Raw genomic sequence first — 16,345 nt, forward strand, 5'->3', positions numbered from 1 at the left:
AATAAATGAAAATTAACCAAAGTGTGACACTCTGTGTGTGTGTGGGGAGGGGGCACATGTATATAAATACTTGCAATTTGGTTATGTCGCCTCTTTAACTTAATAATATTTTTAATTCCTGTAATTCTGTGTCTTATGCTAATGAAATCAGTGTGTGCTATAAATAAACCACTCATCAACAAAATTTAAAAACAGAGTGAATACGTTTATCCAGTCTCACGTCTTTCTCTATCTTGCCACTACCACAAATGCTTTAGATTTCTATTCCAAAAACCAAGAAGATTAAAATCACAGTGTGTCATACATATATTTTATAAAAATACCAAATTAGATTTTATTCAACAGTTACAGAATTCTATGGATATGCTGTGTGATAATCATTGTTTTAAAATCTGTTTCAAATTACCAATAAGTCTCATGGAACCTGTGCTCCAAAGGACACACCAGGAGCATTGTCGCAGTACAACATTGAGATAGATTTCATGATGAGAACTAAATAAAACTCTATGCGGAACAGCAGACATTTCCAGGGTAGGAGGAGAAAAACAAAAGAACACTTCAACTGCATTCAGAAGTAAGCTCATCTCAAGGAAATCTTTTAGGGGATTATTATACCTTAATTTCAAATTCTAATTCTGAAAATTTAGAATCACTGAGTGCAGTGGGTTGGTTTTGCCTACTTCCTTTTTTTCATAGTTTATTTGGAAAAAAGAGAAGTGCAGATAAGATCTAAGGTTTCTCAAAAATGCCAAGCAAAATAACTATTCAAAGAAAATATACCATTAAGAAGGACAAAGTAGAAAAATGGAAGTTTCTGGATATATTGAAAAGTTTTTTTCTCACACTTAACAGCATACCAGATGAAAAAGAATATGTCCATAAAATACTGAAATTAGGGGAAATATATCATGTAACCTTAATAAATGTTGTACATAATATATATATTTTTTCTTTTCAAGATTGAAAATGTGCTAGATTTCCTCCCTTAAATAGTTTCACCTACCTGACATATTTATATGTTAATTACATCCACTTCAACAGTATATTTTTGAGCATAGGGGATATTTCCTATTGGAAACTTTGCTGATAGAAAAGTGAACGGTTTTCAAAAAGATTATCTCCTAGGTGTCCCAATTCTTAGTGAACTAGCTTCTTCGACTTTTTTATAGTTACGTGGTTTTTAAGTAATAAAAGCATATTTCGAAATATATAACAACTTCAGCATCAGAATGAAATAATATACACTTTTCATAATTTATTATTTCCTTTTTTAAGAGCTGTATCTGTGTTAAGTACAGTTAGTGTCTATTCATATCTCATTTACAGATTCTATAGGTCCAGCTACAATTTTTTTGAATTTTTCTTCAGATATAAAATACCTTTACATATGGTTCAAGCTTTATGCCCAAATTGGTTTACCATATTATAATTAAATATTGGTTTTCTCAGACATGCATATTTTATGAAATGAAAGCCATAAATCTTTCTACAAATACTGAATATGGTCACAATGTAGAATTATGAATTTAGTACTCAAAAAACAGGTATATACAATATTTCGATGTTAATTTGGATCTGTAATCAAAGAAAAATAACTTTTTAATTCTATATTATAAATGTTTCCATTTTAAATTATAAATGCTTTTATTTTTAAGTAAGCTCTTACAGAAAATATTCAATATTGCTAGATTTCAAACTAAAATATAAACTTTATGAGTAAGAAACTATCCATTTCAGATTAGCTACTGAACTATAAGGTTATATCAGGGAGAACATGAGCAAGAATATTTCTACCCCTCTTGGTTATAGCTAAATGTTTTCAAAATGCTTCTCAGTCTTGAGTTAAAACATTTATGCCAAGTGAGAGCATAATTTTCTTTAATTTAAATTTAATTCTTAAAATTAAACAAACTGGGAATCTTCAGGAAGAGGTATTTAATATCTTTCAAGCACATTTTTTTAAAAATAAAGTAGAATAAAAGGTATATCCTCTAAAAGTTTGTTACTATTGTAATAATTCTCTTCACCTGAGTGTTGGATTTCTACTCTGACTCCTACATTGATTCCACCCATCTATAAAATGTTGAATCCAATTTCTAAACCATAACTCTAACCTGTATTCTCTTTTATTGTTGATCTTGGCACCCCAACAATTCCACCACACCACTCTTAACATCCATCCCTTCTTCTACCATCATAAATACTCATAGCTGTTTTTTTCCCTACGGTCAATCAAAATAATAGGATTTAATTTAACGTCCTATGGCATTAAGATATTTTCAATATTTATCCTGGAAAGTAGCACTGTATATCCCCTCTTGAGTTAGAAAAATTGGATCCGGCATAGAGTGTGGTATTAAGAGAGAGAGACAGAGAGAGGGGTCTGAGACATATTGATATGATAATAAGTAGTAACTATAGCCTGTGGCATCCTGATTTATCTGGAGTCTTGCAAGTATGTCTCTATGGTTGCCAAGGAGAATTCAGGTGAAAACAAAGACAGCTTGAGCCCACAATCCATTTTAAGGATTATAGGACTTATTAGTACATTTAATAAAGGAGAGAAGTATTAGGCATGTATGAACACACAAAAATTGATTAAAGTATCTCCAATCACTGGTTTAAACAACAACAACAACAAATGTGAAGAAAATGAAGAACTTCACAAAGAGTGTGCTAAGAAACTCTGGATCAATGTTCAACTATAAATATTTTGTTTCTGTCTCTGTTTTAAATGAATAGAACTAAACCAAAAAACAAAAGACCACATTTTAAATAACCATTTTATAATCATGTAGGCAAAACCTGCCAGAAAAGAAATAGGTTTTACAGAGCCTTAAGATTAAAGAAAAATTACCTCAAAGCTTTTTCATTCCAGAATTTCAAAATTTCTCCAAATGGTCAACATAAAAGTAGGGCAAAATTAAGAAAGCCTATTTCTTTACAGTATAGTTCATATGTTATTAGTATCTGTTCTATCTCACTTAATGATGTGCTTTGTTGGGAAAAAAAGAGGAAAAATACACTTCTTATTCTTAGGAATTTAATATTTATTTGAGTGAGTAACTCATATGCTTATGAAGAAACCTAAAATTCAATTAAAAGAAATATAAATATGTAGAAATTAGCTTCTTCCTATCTAGTGAAGAACAAATATGTAAATGATCTAAGATTTATATGCTACTTACGAGCCTTACTTTTCATAGTAGGTATGTTTTTAAAATACCTGTATAAATTTAATTATCTAAACAATAACATTTTAAAGCAGGAGATGAGATTAGCATTTAAAAATATTCAAATCATTTTTTCTTAAAATGTGGAAATTCCTTTACAAAGGAAATAATTTTCCTGAATTATATGATTTTTAAATTTGGATTTTTTAATCAGTGTATTAGTATACATTTAATTAAAAGTAGAGATCTTATATGTTTAATCTACATACGCTTGAAAAATAAAACAATTTTATCACTATAATTTTAAAGTAAGATTATATTTTTCATTTGATCTCTCAAAAATATGTAATGAATTGTTGTAAAGGAGACTGTCAATTCAATAACATGATTTTGACTTTTAATATTTCAAAGGCCTTATAATGCTTTCTTTAATATGTATCTTCAGTTTTATTGTCACAAAACACAGGTCAATCAGTTTCCATGTCTAAATGTAATTGCCACCACTGCATGCTCAAAAATAATAATAAATAATACTTATAATATTTATTATAATATTTAATTTTGTGGATTGTGGATTAGTAATTAAACAATATAGTACTTAGCAACTGTTCTAATGCCTACTCTGGGTCATTGGCTATAAAGCTGATTACATTTCAAATCTACCAAGGATTCAAAGTTTTTGTCTCAAAGAGGTTAATTGGAAGCATGAAGCCTAATCAAGGCCCAATAGACTGACTCTAGAATATGTTTTTACTGTTAGCAAGTTTTAATCAAATGAGAGGGAACATGTAATATTTCCTCTTCCTATCTAGATAATGTTAGCTCTCCCATATACATCCCAACTGGTTTCCAGAATTAATTTGCTAAGTGTGCCAATAGTTCTCCAATCTCCACCACTGACATGTATCTGGACAGATGGGTCAAAACACAAACCTAGGCTTCCCATGGGGAAGGCTATGAGTCGGCTCTGTAAGTACAGAGTTTGGGAGGTGAGAGATTATCTAAAACAGCAATTCTCAAAATTTAATATGCATACTAATTACCTGGAGAACTTGCAGAACTGTGAATTCTGATTTTAGTACCTCTTAGGTGGGGCTTAATATTTTGCACTCTTAATAAGCTCACAGGTAACACAGACGTTGAGTCATCCATGACTGTACTTTGCATATATAATCATTTCAATTTATAAATGAGAAAAATTGAGAAACTTGAGTCCTGGACAGGCTGTTTTAGAGATGGGCATTGGTACTCAGCTGAATATAAGTCCAACGTGACCAAGAACTTATACCTTATAGTTAATCTTACTGGAAGATCTTAAAGAACAGTAATCATGTGTTGAACATAATTTCATCAGCCATAGCACCTACCCCAAGGTTTGATCTGTGTGAAGTTTATTGAATAAATATTCCCTGAAGGAATTAAACATGAGAAACTTTGCCTTTGTTTTCATCTCACTAAGTAGCTACGATCCAGCTTTAATCCTTGCCCAAGCAGCTTCTCTTCTAGTGTTCTCCGTATCAGTAACAACACCTTATCCGCACAGCTGCACATGACAGAAACTTGGAAGCCATCCATGACAGGGCCCTGTCCCAGACATCTAATATGTGGAAAATACTTATTGATTCCAGAAGAAAGAGATATCTTAAATTTGTTCACATCTGTCCATTGTCACTGTCACCTTCCCCATCCAAGTCTTTACCATCTCTCTACTAAACAATCAAAGCCTTCTTCGTTGCTCCTCAAACTATCAGAGTTTCTTTCATTTTTTCCCCAACCTGAAAACCACCCAGCTGTTCGCTCAATTCTGCTTTTGACCACCCCCATCAATTCTCATAGCATCTAAATAGATATTCTTAAAATATTAATTACATCTTGTCACACCCTTGCTTAAAACTTTTCAAAGCTGCTCCACTGGACCTAATCTAAAGTCCAAAACACTAAGGCCCAGAATCGTGTTGATTATCTAGCATCTGCACACCTCTTAAGCCTCATGCTGAGCTACTCTCCCCCAACTCAACACTCTGACTCAGGCCTTTTTTGGTACCTCAGTCTTACATGTCCTTCAGAAGCTCTGTCTGGAAAACTCTCTTGCCTATTTTTCACAATGCAACTTCTAGTCATCCTCCAACTTAAATGTTACATGCTCAAAAAGACCTTCTCTGATATCCTATCCTGCAGATGTCATCCTGTTCTCATGATACCACATGCTTTTTATGAATCATTATAGTCAATGTATTATATGTGTATTTGTGTGATTAGTGGCTTAATTTCTATACCTTTTACTAAACTTCAATATCCATAAGGACAAGAAATGTGCATTGACCACCCCTTTATTCTCAGTCTTCTATTCTAGCTCATGAAAAATGCTTAATAAATACACTAAACAAATGAAATGATCTGTCCACTTCAAGCAGTTGAGAGCTTTCTAGAGCTATTGTAGGAGAAGATGTTCCACACTCTAATCTTTAAGTGATCATGTGAATGGTCAATTAGAAGATGAGGAAAGTCAAAGGTAAAGAAGAAAAGGGAGGAAAGAAGTTTCTTTATTACCTCAGTCTACACACTCAGGCACACATAGACTCACACACCACCACCACAACCAACAGCAACAACAACCTTAACTGTAGCCCAACTCTGGGTGCTCTATGTAAAGAAAATCATCTAACTCTCAGGGATTCATTTTCCTCATCCAACAAATAAGAATTGTATCAAATTATACTCTAACATTTGAAGATTTCTGTGTCTATAGGCTGATGGAGCACATGGCTCTTTCCCATTCAACATTGATTTTACTTCTATAACAGCTTTTTGTCTTAAATCTTAAAACATTTCCGCTCATCAGAACCACACTTTCAAGTGGAAATAACTACAAAGTACCATAACCATCATAAGCAAACATTTCATGAATTTCTTACGTGACATCAGAGATAAGAAAGTGTTATACACAAACATAGACCTGGGGAGAAATGATGCACGTCCTCCTCTAACTTGTCAGCTACTTAGCAGTTTGAGCCATGCCTTCCTTCTTGAAACTTTCTCCTCCCTTGGCCACCAAGTCTCTGCTGGTTCTTCTATTTATGCAACCACTACTTCTTACAGTTACTTTATGCCAACTGATAAAAGGTACAATGTTGCTTTTAGAAATCATGAGTAGTGGGGCACCTGGGTGGCTCAGTCACTGGGTGTCTGCCTTCGGCTCAGGTCATGGTCCCAGGGTCCTGGGATCGAGCCCTGCATCAGGCTCCCTGCACAGCAGGAAGCCTGCTTCTCCCTCTCCCACTCCCCCTGCTTGTGTTCCCTCTCTTGCTGTGTCTCTCTCTGTCAAATAAATAAAATTAAAAAAAAAAAAAGAAATCATGAGTAATACTAGGTATGCATTATATTTGTAATAAGTATTAAGAAATTAGCTTATTGACAATTTAATTAAGTTCTGCTTAGCAGGAAAAGAATTTGGCTCGTTCTTAAAATGTGGAAAGGTCACCTGAATTTTTTGTGTCAATGTCGTATCACCCAATTTGAGTCCTTAAATGACATATTATCTTTGGTATACATGTGAATAAGTGAATAGTCACATATACTATGTCCATGCCTAGAGATTTGGAATCTATACAAACCTGAGTATTCCATCAGTAGGCCTGTGAGTCAATTTTAGAGGGGGGGTAAAAAGAATCACTAAATTCAAACCTGAGAGAGACAAGGTATGGAGTTTTGCATAGAATTAGAAGTGGTCTGGTGGAATGCCTGGGTGGCTCAATTGGTTAAGCATCTGACTCTTGGTTTCTGCTGGGGTTGTGAGATTGAGCCCCGTATCAGGCTCTGTGCTCAGTGTGGAGTCTGCTTAAGATTCTCTCCCCTCTCCCCTGTGCATGCTCTCTCTCTCTCTTCTTTTCTCTCTCTCTCAAATAAATAAATAAATCTTTTTTAAAAAAGTGGTCTAGTGAGGGAATAAATACAAGGTATAACAACTTCTCAGTTTCATTTTTGTCAATCTCTCAGAAGACCTTGACTATCTAAAAAAAAAAAAAAAATATATATATATATATGCCCTTGTCTGAACATGTGTCTCAAAGTATTCCAAGGTATTCCAAGGAGGTATAGTCTCCTTTTCAAAGTTAAAGTTATCCTATTACTTTTGTTCCAGTATGTCTCATGAAACCAGCTGATGGCATTTTCACTGTCTTGTGCTCACATTTTAGCAGCTGTGGGATTCTATGTCCTGAATATACATTAATACATATAGCATCTTCCTTGCCTATGGAAATGTTTGTGACTTACAGATCAGTTCTTTCAAAGTGTTACCACATGACTGGAATTTCGGAGCTTAGCTGGCTACATACTCTGAAACTAAACTACCAAAGTTCAAATTTTGGATTTATTTCTTATTGACCAAATAAATTCGGGCAAGTTTCCTAACCTTTCTGAATATCCACATAGGGTTATGGTAATAATTTAAAAACTGAATACAAATAAAGCACATCAGTTGAAAATATGGTGCGTGCTCAATAAAAGCTGTTATTATTATTCCCTTTTAAAAATATTTATATACTGTATATTTATATACTGTATCTCTCACAATTTTCAGAAACTTTAGTAAAATATACTATGGCACGACCCTCCCACTCTATAATTTTAGAAGTTCACATGTGTAAGGATTGAAATTTGGTGTCCAATACTCACAAGATTGAACAAGTCACCTTAAAAATTTCACAAGAAATATTTCACAAATGGCCACAAACAATATTTCCCTATGGAAAAAAATGATATATTTTCTCTCTTCTTTTCTAGTCCAGGATTATGAATGTAGGTCCAAAGTGATGGGGTACAAGTTTTCAACCCACAACCTGGGTTCAAAATCTGCTCTGCCTCTTTGGAGCAGAGGAGAAGAGAAGCGCACAAAATAAAAGTGAAATCTGAGAGGAATCTAAGAATGAAGAAATGGGGAAAACTTATGGCATGACAGACATCATTAATTTAATATTGCTTTAAAATTAACTATTTCCAGGGGCCCCTGGGTGCCTCAGGGGTTAAGTATCTGCCTTTGGCTTGGGTCGTGATCCCGGGGTCCTGGGATTGAGCCCCGCGTCAGGCTCCCTGCTCCGAGGGGAGCCTGCTTCTCCCTCTCCCTCTGCCCCTTATGTTCCCTCTCTTGCTGTCTCTCACTGTCAAATAAATAAATAAAATCCTTAAATAAAATAAATTAAAAAAAATAAAATTAACTATTTCTAGCATATCCATAAACTCTAAATCAGGCTTGATCTTTTACATCTTTACTAAGTTTGAAATGACTTGGGAAGTTTTAAAAAAGTGGTGGCATTTAAGATACAAAGAATGAGAAGCAAATCCTTACAGAAAAATATTAGGACTGTTAATCATTTTATTATTCTTAAAATGGAAAACCTAATTAATTGCTGTCCTGTGTAGTATAGAGGGAAAGTTCTGAAAAAATTCTGCTCTGGTGGATGTAATGGGGAGATAAGACAAATAATTGGGTTCCTTTCTAAATTCTCTGCTATCAGTCACTGCATATGTACAAAATTCTACTGGCACAGTGAATAAATGGTAGCTACACAAAATTTGAAGTGAGAAGTCAGAGATTTTTACTATCTTTTCCCCAAGACAGGGAGAGAACACTGATATTTGTAATGCATTTTCACTACTTTATTCCCCAACCTGGCTAAGAAATACAAAGCATAGTCACAGGAATAAAAATAGTATGTCCTTAAGCATAAATTTAATTGGACAGTTTTGAAAGGAGAATAATACTTTAAGTTATAGTATTGGCTCTACTACAAAATGTATATAAACTTTAATGATAAGAACTTGAAAATATTTATATGCAACCAACTGCATCTGGCTCCACCTCCAGAACCCACCTCCCTAGAGAGTAGGACAGATTTTTCACATATTTGTTCTCCTCTGTCACTGGATTTTCTTTCTTAGAACAATTTGAGAACTGACAAGTGAAAAAAAATAAAAGGGTTATTGCCTATCTAAACATCCAACATACTGTCAAGGAGTGATATTGGCACTAAATGGAACACTGTTCTTCATGTACAAGAAAAGTATGTCATTTAAAAAGTTGTTCATATGAACAGATTACTAACTTTGGTTTACCTAACACAAAATGTCTATAGCCAGACACGCATGGACATAGGTTTTATAGAATGAGCGTTAGTGTTTGCAGAATGAACTTCTCAACAAGATACACAGTTAATCGAGTCCAGTTATCCAGAAAAAGAATTTTAAATTACAGTACTTGAGGGGTGCCCGGGTGGCTCAGTGGGCTAAGTGTCTGCCTTCAGCTCAGGTCATGATCGCCAGGTCCTGGGATCGAGCCCCACCCACCTCGGGCTCACTACTTGGTGGGGAGTCAGCTTCTCCCACTCACTCTGCCCCTCCCCCCACTCGTGTGCATGCTCTCTCTCTCTCTCTCTCAAATAAATAAATAAAATCTTGAAAAAATTATAATACTTGACATTAAAACCAGCTATAGGTAAAATGGCAGGCAAACTAACCATTTGGGTAACCTAGTCCGAAGTTTGTGCAGTAGAACCAGTACTTCAGACCTGTCAGTGAAAAATAACAAATTTTGTTTTTTTAATCTCCCTCCTTAACGAATGTTTTGTCCTTTTAAATTTCCATGGTGACTTTCCACCAAGATATTAAGAGAATACCCTAAACAGAAAATTCTTTTAACATTTTTCAAAAAGGTCCTACAAGTAGAGGGGTACCGAGAACCACCTCTATTTTATAGATGGGGAAATTATATTCATGTGATTAAAAATTAAAATTAGAAGGATGCCTGAGTGGCTCAGTCAGTTAAGCATCTGCCTTCAGCTCAGGTCATGATCCCGGGGTCCTGGGATGGAGCGCCATGTTAGGGTCCCAGCTCAGTGAGAAGCCTGCTTCTCCCTCTCCCCTTGCTTGTGCTCTCCCTTGCTCTCTCTTCCTCTCTCAAATAAATAAAATCTTTTTTAAAAATTTTTAAAAATTAAAATTAGATTCCTCTTTCCCAATTAAATGAAGGAAATACCTATTAGGCTTTACACTAAGTTTTCACTAACATGTTGGCTATCATAGAGTTTGCATGTATATCCTAAATGATAAATTACATGCAGAAATCAGAAATTGAACTATGTTCACCTATGTATTTATCTGATAAGTACATTTTGGAAAGAATATATATATTATAGACTTCTGATGAACCAGAAGATAGAATCTATGTGTCCAGCAGTGAGCGATAAGTAGATGCTCAATAAACTTACTTTCCTTTCTTCATAGAGATGCAGCCAGACTACTTTTCTGAACCTCTTTTAAATTTAGTCATAGCCATGTGTGCAAATGTGACATGTAACTCCTCAGTCTGCGGGTACCTCCACCCGTAGGAAAGAATATGGACTCTTTTCCCTAATACGCGGAGGATCCAGTAGGCTGCCAAGGCCCTGTTGGGTGGCAAAGCATCAAATTGAAAGAGGGCTGGATTCCCAAATGACCACGTTGTGAAAAGTACCCCAGTGCACTCAACCACCACCTCCACTAGACTGTGATGAATTTACCTGTGTGAGAAAGGTAGGAATGAATGGTGTTTTAAGCCTATGAGAATTGGAGTTTATTATTATATTCAAACCACTCCACAGAACAAAATGTGTTTACCTACCACTGCCTCCATAAAATATATTGAGGTAACAGTAAATGAAAAAGAAAAGGCACAAACCAAAAGGACAAAGAAAACAAGAGAGGCAGATAGATTTTGAAGCTGGCAAGTTGAGCAAGGAAAGGTAACTTACATGACAGAAGAGACGAAACTGAAACTTAAATGGATGGGAATAATAAAGAGAAGTTGAGCCGATCTGCCCTGAACTCATAAAAGACTTAGTTCTTGCCGGAACAAAATAATATAAAAGGACAGGGTTAGGCTGGGGTTCAAAAGATGGGGTTGGTTGAAAGTCTTAATTAGGAGGGGTTAGATCACAGATCTCTGTCTCCCACTATTATTAATGCTTCCAAATCTTGTGAAATACCATAATTTTGCTTGATAAAAAAAAAACTGAACCAGCGACATGTCAGGGACAGTAGAAGAGGGAAGTCAGATGCCAGAATGAAAACAATCGGATTAAATAAAATCTGCACATAAGTAATGAGGCCTCCCAGCCACCTTACTCCATGCTGCTCCCACAACACTGACATTTAGGTATATACTTCTAATACAAAAAATGGTGGATTCTTCACTAGAGAAACTAAATGAGAAAAGACCTACATAGATATTAATATTTGTCATCTTTCTGGGAAAATGCTAGAAATGTCCTCTAGAATGCCTCTAGAATTAACTATGCCCCTACTACTACCGCCAACACACATATGCACAAATTATTTTCATGATCTTTTTAGGTCACCTTCTTGAAGGTAAAGGATTACCAGGGTTCTGAGGAAATTCTTCAGTCAAACAGAGAGACTAAAACAAATGAAAAAGAAAATAATTTAGATGAAACAAAAATAATTCAGGTAGCATAAAAAAACTAATCCTCATAATCATTATTAATACCATCAGATAAGAAAGATACTGAATCTATGATCCAGAAATAGAATGCTATGAACAAAATTAATCAGAGGACAAAAATGAGCTCCTATATATTAAAAATAGATTTTTTTAAATTATAAGATAAAGCTGAGAAAATCTAGGAAGTTAAAATAACAAAAAGATGGATAACTAAAGGGGAAATGTACAAGAATTAGATCAAGTTAAAAAAGCATTATACAAGCAATATAAATTTCAGAAATTAGAGAAAATCAAAATGCAAAAATTACAAAGGAAAATGAAAAAAAAAAAGATAAAACTGATATCTCTGGTTTCCAGATTAAGTATTCCCATTGAGTGCCTTCAAATTCCAAAGGGGAAACACATGATTTTTAAACCTAGAATTCTATAATGATTATGTTGGTTAGGCACATTAGTCTATAATCTCACCAGAACCCAATCTAGTGCCAATTCTGTGAATGAGGAAACTCCAAATGATTCCAGCTCAGCCATTTTTTCCCAGCCCTTTAACCCTTCCCAGCTCAAGTCCTAGATACCGTGGAGCAAAGATAGGCCACCCTCACTATGCCGCCTAAATTCTTGATCCACACAATTTGTGAACATAATAAAATAGTTGTTACATTATGCCACTAAAGTTCAGGGTGATGTGTTATAGAGCAATACATAACTAGAATATCAGCTAGACCATCAACTGAATGCTGACATTTTCAGGCATGCAAAGATTCAGCATATCAACCTCCCAAAAGTCATTTTTTAGGAAACTACTATAGGGTATACTTTAGCAACATGATGGGTCAACCAAAAAAAGAGAGAAACATCAGATCCAGAAAACAGGGAATCCAGCACTGGAAAGAGGGAAGGTATGCCTGGGGAATATACACTCTGCAGCAGCACTTCAGAGAAAATTATCAAGCTTTAGCAAGAGTATGGAGGGCCTTGGAAGGAAAGTCCCTTTGGGAGGAGAGTGGAATACTGAATTTATGGAAAATTTGAGCACTCTGTTTGTTTAAAGATTTTATTTGTTTATTTGAGAGAGAGTACAAGCCAGGGGGGTGGGGGTGGGGAGACAGAGGGAGAGGGGGAGGGAGAAGCAGACTCCCCACTGAGCAGGGAGCCTGAGAGGGGGCTGGATCCCAGGATCCTAGGATCATGACCTGAGCCAAAGGCAGATGCTTAACCAACTGAGCCACCCAGGTGCCATGAATTTGAGCACTTTGACTAATTATTACCGGGCAGATATTTGACAGATTCATTGGAGCCTTTGGAAAGAAATTGGGGTAAGCATATATGAAACTAAATAAAATAAATAAACAAGATAATGGTTAGCCTCAAGAGTAATAAAAATGTTAGAGAAAGGGGGAAAATATCAAAAGGGCTGTCTTCAACTATTAAAATATAAAATAAATAGTTAATGTTTAAAATTGATTTAATAATTAACGGATAATAACATTATATAGACAATTGGATATAAGAGCAAGAAGCAGCAGATTTGAGAATTAAGAATATTTGGTTATGGGAGAAGAGTATAGAAGGTATGGAGCAAGAGATTGTTCTATTTGTAATAAAATCTTCTAGTACTCTTTTTAGTTCTACTTGGATAAGGTTAACAATCACATTCCAAAGTATAGAATATGCATAGGAATCCTCATCAAGCCAAATGAGTAAATAAATTTGGTATGGTAAACAGAGTTAGTTACATGATTTGCATTCAGTCTCGTACACTTACTACATTAAGTAAATTACTTACCTAGACTTCCTTAGCCTCAGTTTCCATGTGGGAAAAATGAGAATGATACATTCCTTATAGTGTTGTTGTCAGAAATGTTAAAAAAACAAAATTCAGCTGAGTAAAATTTAAAGATCTTATTGGCTTTACTCAATGATTCATGAATCAGGCAGCATGTCATCTAGCAGATAGAAAGAAGTTCCACAGAACTAAATAAAATGAAAGACTTTTATAAGTAGAAGGGAACAGAAACAAGGAAGTTGTACTAGGCAACAGTAGGTTGTTTGCAGCAAGGTCACTTCCCTGTGGAGAATGACAGGAGTCTGTCAGTCAGATTACATCCCTGGTACTGACCAGGAGATTCCTGAATGACTAGTTTAAGATTCCATTTCTGGGAGAAGCCAAAACTGTATTTAAGTTCATTCTTAGTTTAGTGACATGGGGCTTAGCCTAAGTGACTCCATTTTAAGCCTGTCCTCCTGTTTTTAATGGAAATAAAAGATAAAACAACTGTAAAGTAAGCAAAATATAGCAGAATTTTGGGGCATCTGGGTGGCTCAGATGGTTAAGTGTCTGCCTTCGGCTCAGGTCATGATCCCAGGATCTGGGATCAAGCCCCACATCAAGCCCCACATTGTGTCCCACATTGAGCCCCACATCGACCCCCGCATTGGGCTCCCTGCTCAGCGGGGAGCCTGTTTCTCCCTCTCTTTCTACTGCTCCCCCTACTTGTGCTCTCTCGCTCTCTCTGTCAAATAAATAAAATCTTTAAAAATACATATACAGCAGAATTTTTATACGTGTGAACTCGCTTTCTTCCTTTTTTTTTTTTTTGCAGTTGTCAGTAAATACATAAATATCTTGTACTCTTTAAGAATGCTCATCAAAATTAAATGTACAATATAAGTACCTGAGATCCACAGGCCAAAGCTAAAATGTATGCAATTCAACAATCTGGTATTACATTCATCCAGTGAAGGTGAAAGTCTATTACATTAGAATAGATATTCACTTTATATTCACTGAATATAATGCACTGCATGGAATGGTGGGAAATAAATTATTTTATTTTTTGGTCTCAAAACTTCCACTGAACAAGTAGTCCAAATCACCTAATTTTCTCAGGATTCAGATATCCTCTCCATATGGAATGAAAGAGGAAAAATGGTTCTGGTTACCTAGTTGGAGATGTAAAAATGAATTATTACCTCCGTAAAGTGCATTGGCTTCTTGGAAGAGATTGTTGCAACACGATCAAAAATATATTTTTTTTAATTTAATGGAAGACTTTGTGTTGTTGTATGCACTGTGTACAAAGGCCAACCCAGCGCTTCCTTCCCAGAGGGACCTTTCACCTCTCCTTTTGCGAGCATTAATGCTGTCTTGGATTAAAGAAGCACTAGAGAAATGACTTTTTCTTCTTGGCCAAATATACCAGTTTATTGTAGCCTGGAGTGCAAGTTATTATAGTCCATCCCTCTCTAAGAAACTGTACCTGGATAGCTAATGTGTGACAACACAACAATTAGACCCAAGGCATCCTTCAATTTCTTAAACTTTAAAGTGTACAGGAATCACCTGGAGATCTTGTCACCGGCAGATTTTGGTTATGCAGGCCTGGGATGTGGCCTGAGAGCGCATATCTAACCAGCTTCCAGGAGATGTCAATTTGGTTGGTCCTCAAACCACATTTTGAGTAGCAAGGATTACAAGAGAGTGCCACCATGTGAATGTGGTGTGGGCCATGTAAATAAACATTACTCATCGTGCCAAACATTAACCACTTTTCAGTGTCCATGCTAAGAATCATAACCATGGTCCCCTGATTTGAAGAAAGCTAGTGCCTTCTGGACTGAAACAACAAGTGGAGAGTGAATTGAAATTGAAAATGCATCATCTGCTTAGGTTATTCAATGCCTTGCTGAGTTCATTCAGGATTTTTTCATCCTCCATAACCCTCATTAGGCCTGTTGGGTTAGTGCTCAGTGTTGATCTGTATCTTAGGCAAGACAATTGTTGCTGATTAACTATAATTACTGTAATGGGGTCAGCTTTCTTTCAGAGGCTAATGCCCTCAGCTCATCCCTGCATTGTTCTGCCATAAAAGGTCCCAATCGCTAGTCATTCACTTACTTATTCTTTAAACCAACAACAAGTTGCTTCATGTGTGGGCTTTTAAATACTGTCCACTAGGTCTAAACACCTTGAGTATACCTTTTACTTTACCTTTTCTTTTTCTCCCTCCCCTTTCTCTTTTTTTTTAAATTTTAGAACAGGAGAATGATGAGTCACACACACAAAAAAATGTAGGTAGTGTTTACATACAATTCTAGAAGCAACAAAAACAAAAATTCAAAGGTACATTAAAACATCATTTAATATTTTGGAAAGATTGCAAATTTTTGCACATTAAAGATGGTAAACATAAGTAAAACAATTTACTAATTTTACTAACTTGATGACCTATAGGTATGATTTTTTACCTTTTAAATTTTTTTAAGTTTGCCTCTGTAATAAATTTAATGCATAAACCCCATATGTACAATGTATTTTGTTATTTTTGTAAGAAAGTTTAAATAATAAGCAAACAACATTATATCTAAAATACTCTAGTTTTAATCATTTTCTAACTTTACCTTTTATTGAAACACTGGGCATGGATATTTGTCATTTGCAATAGAAATCCAGTGAATGTTTATTCTTCTGACAGTGATATAATTTGGGAAAATAGTGTGGCAACTCTTTTCATGAAAAATTCATATCCCTAGCAATTGTAGTAGAGTCCAATATAAAACAGGCTAATTTTGGAAAAAATCCTAGATCTATTTATAATATAGTAAAAAGTGCTTAACATACTGTATTTTCATAATTCCTAAGATGAGCAAAATACAGACATGCTTATACAGTACT

This window comes from Callorhinus ursinus, unplaced genomic scaffold (assembly GCF_003265705.2).
Source record: "Callorhinus ursinus isolate GAN/ISIS: 27379988/994484 unplaced genomic scaffold, GSC_fseal_2.0 scaffold4, whole genome shotgun sequence".
NCBI classification, from domain to species: Eukaryota; Metazoa; Chordata; class Mammalia; order Carnivora; family Otariidae; genus Callorhinus; species Callorhinus ursinus.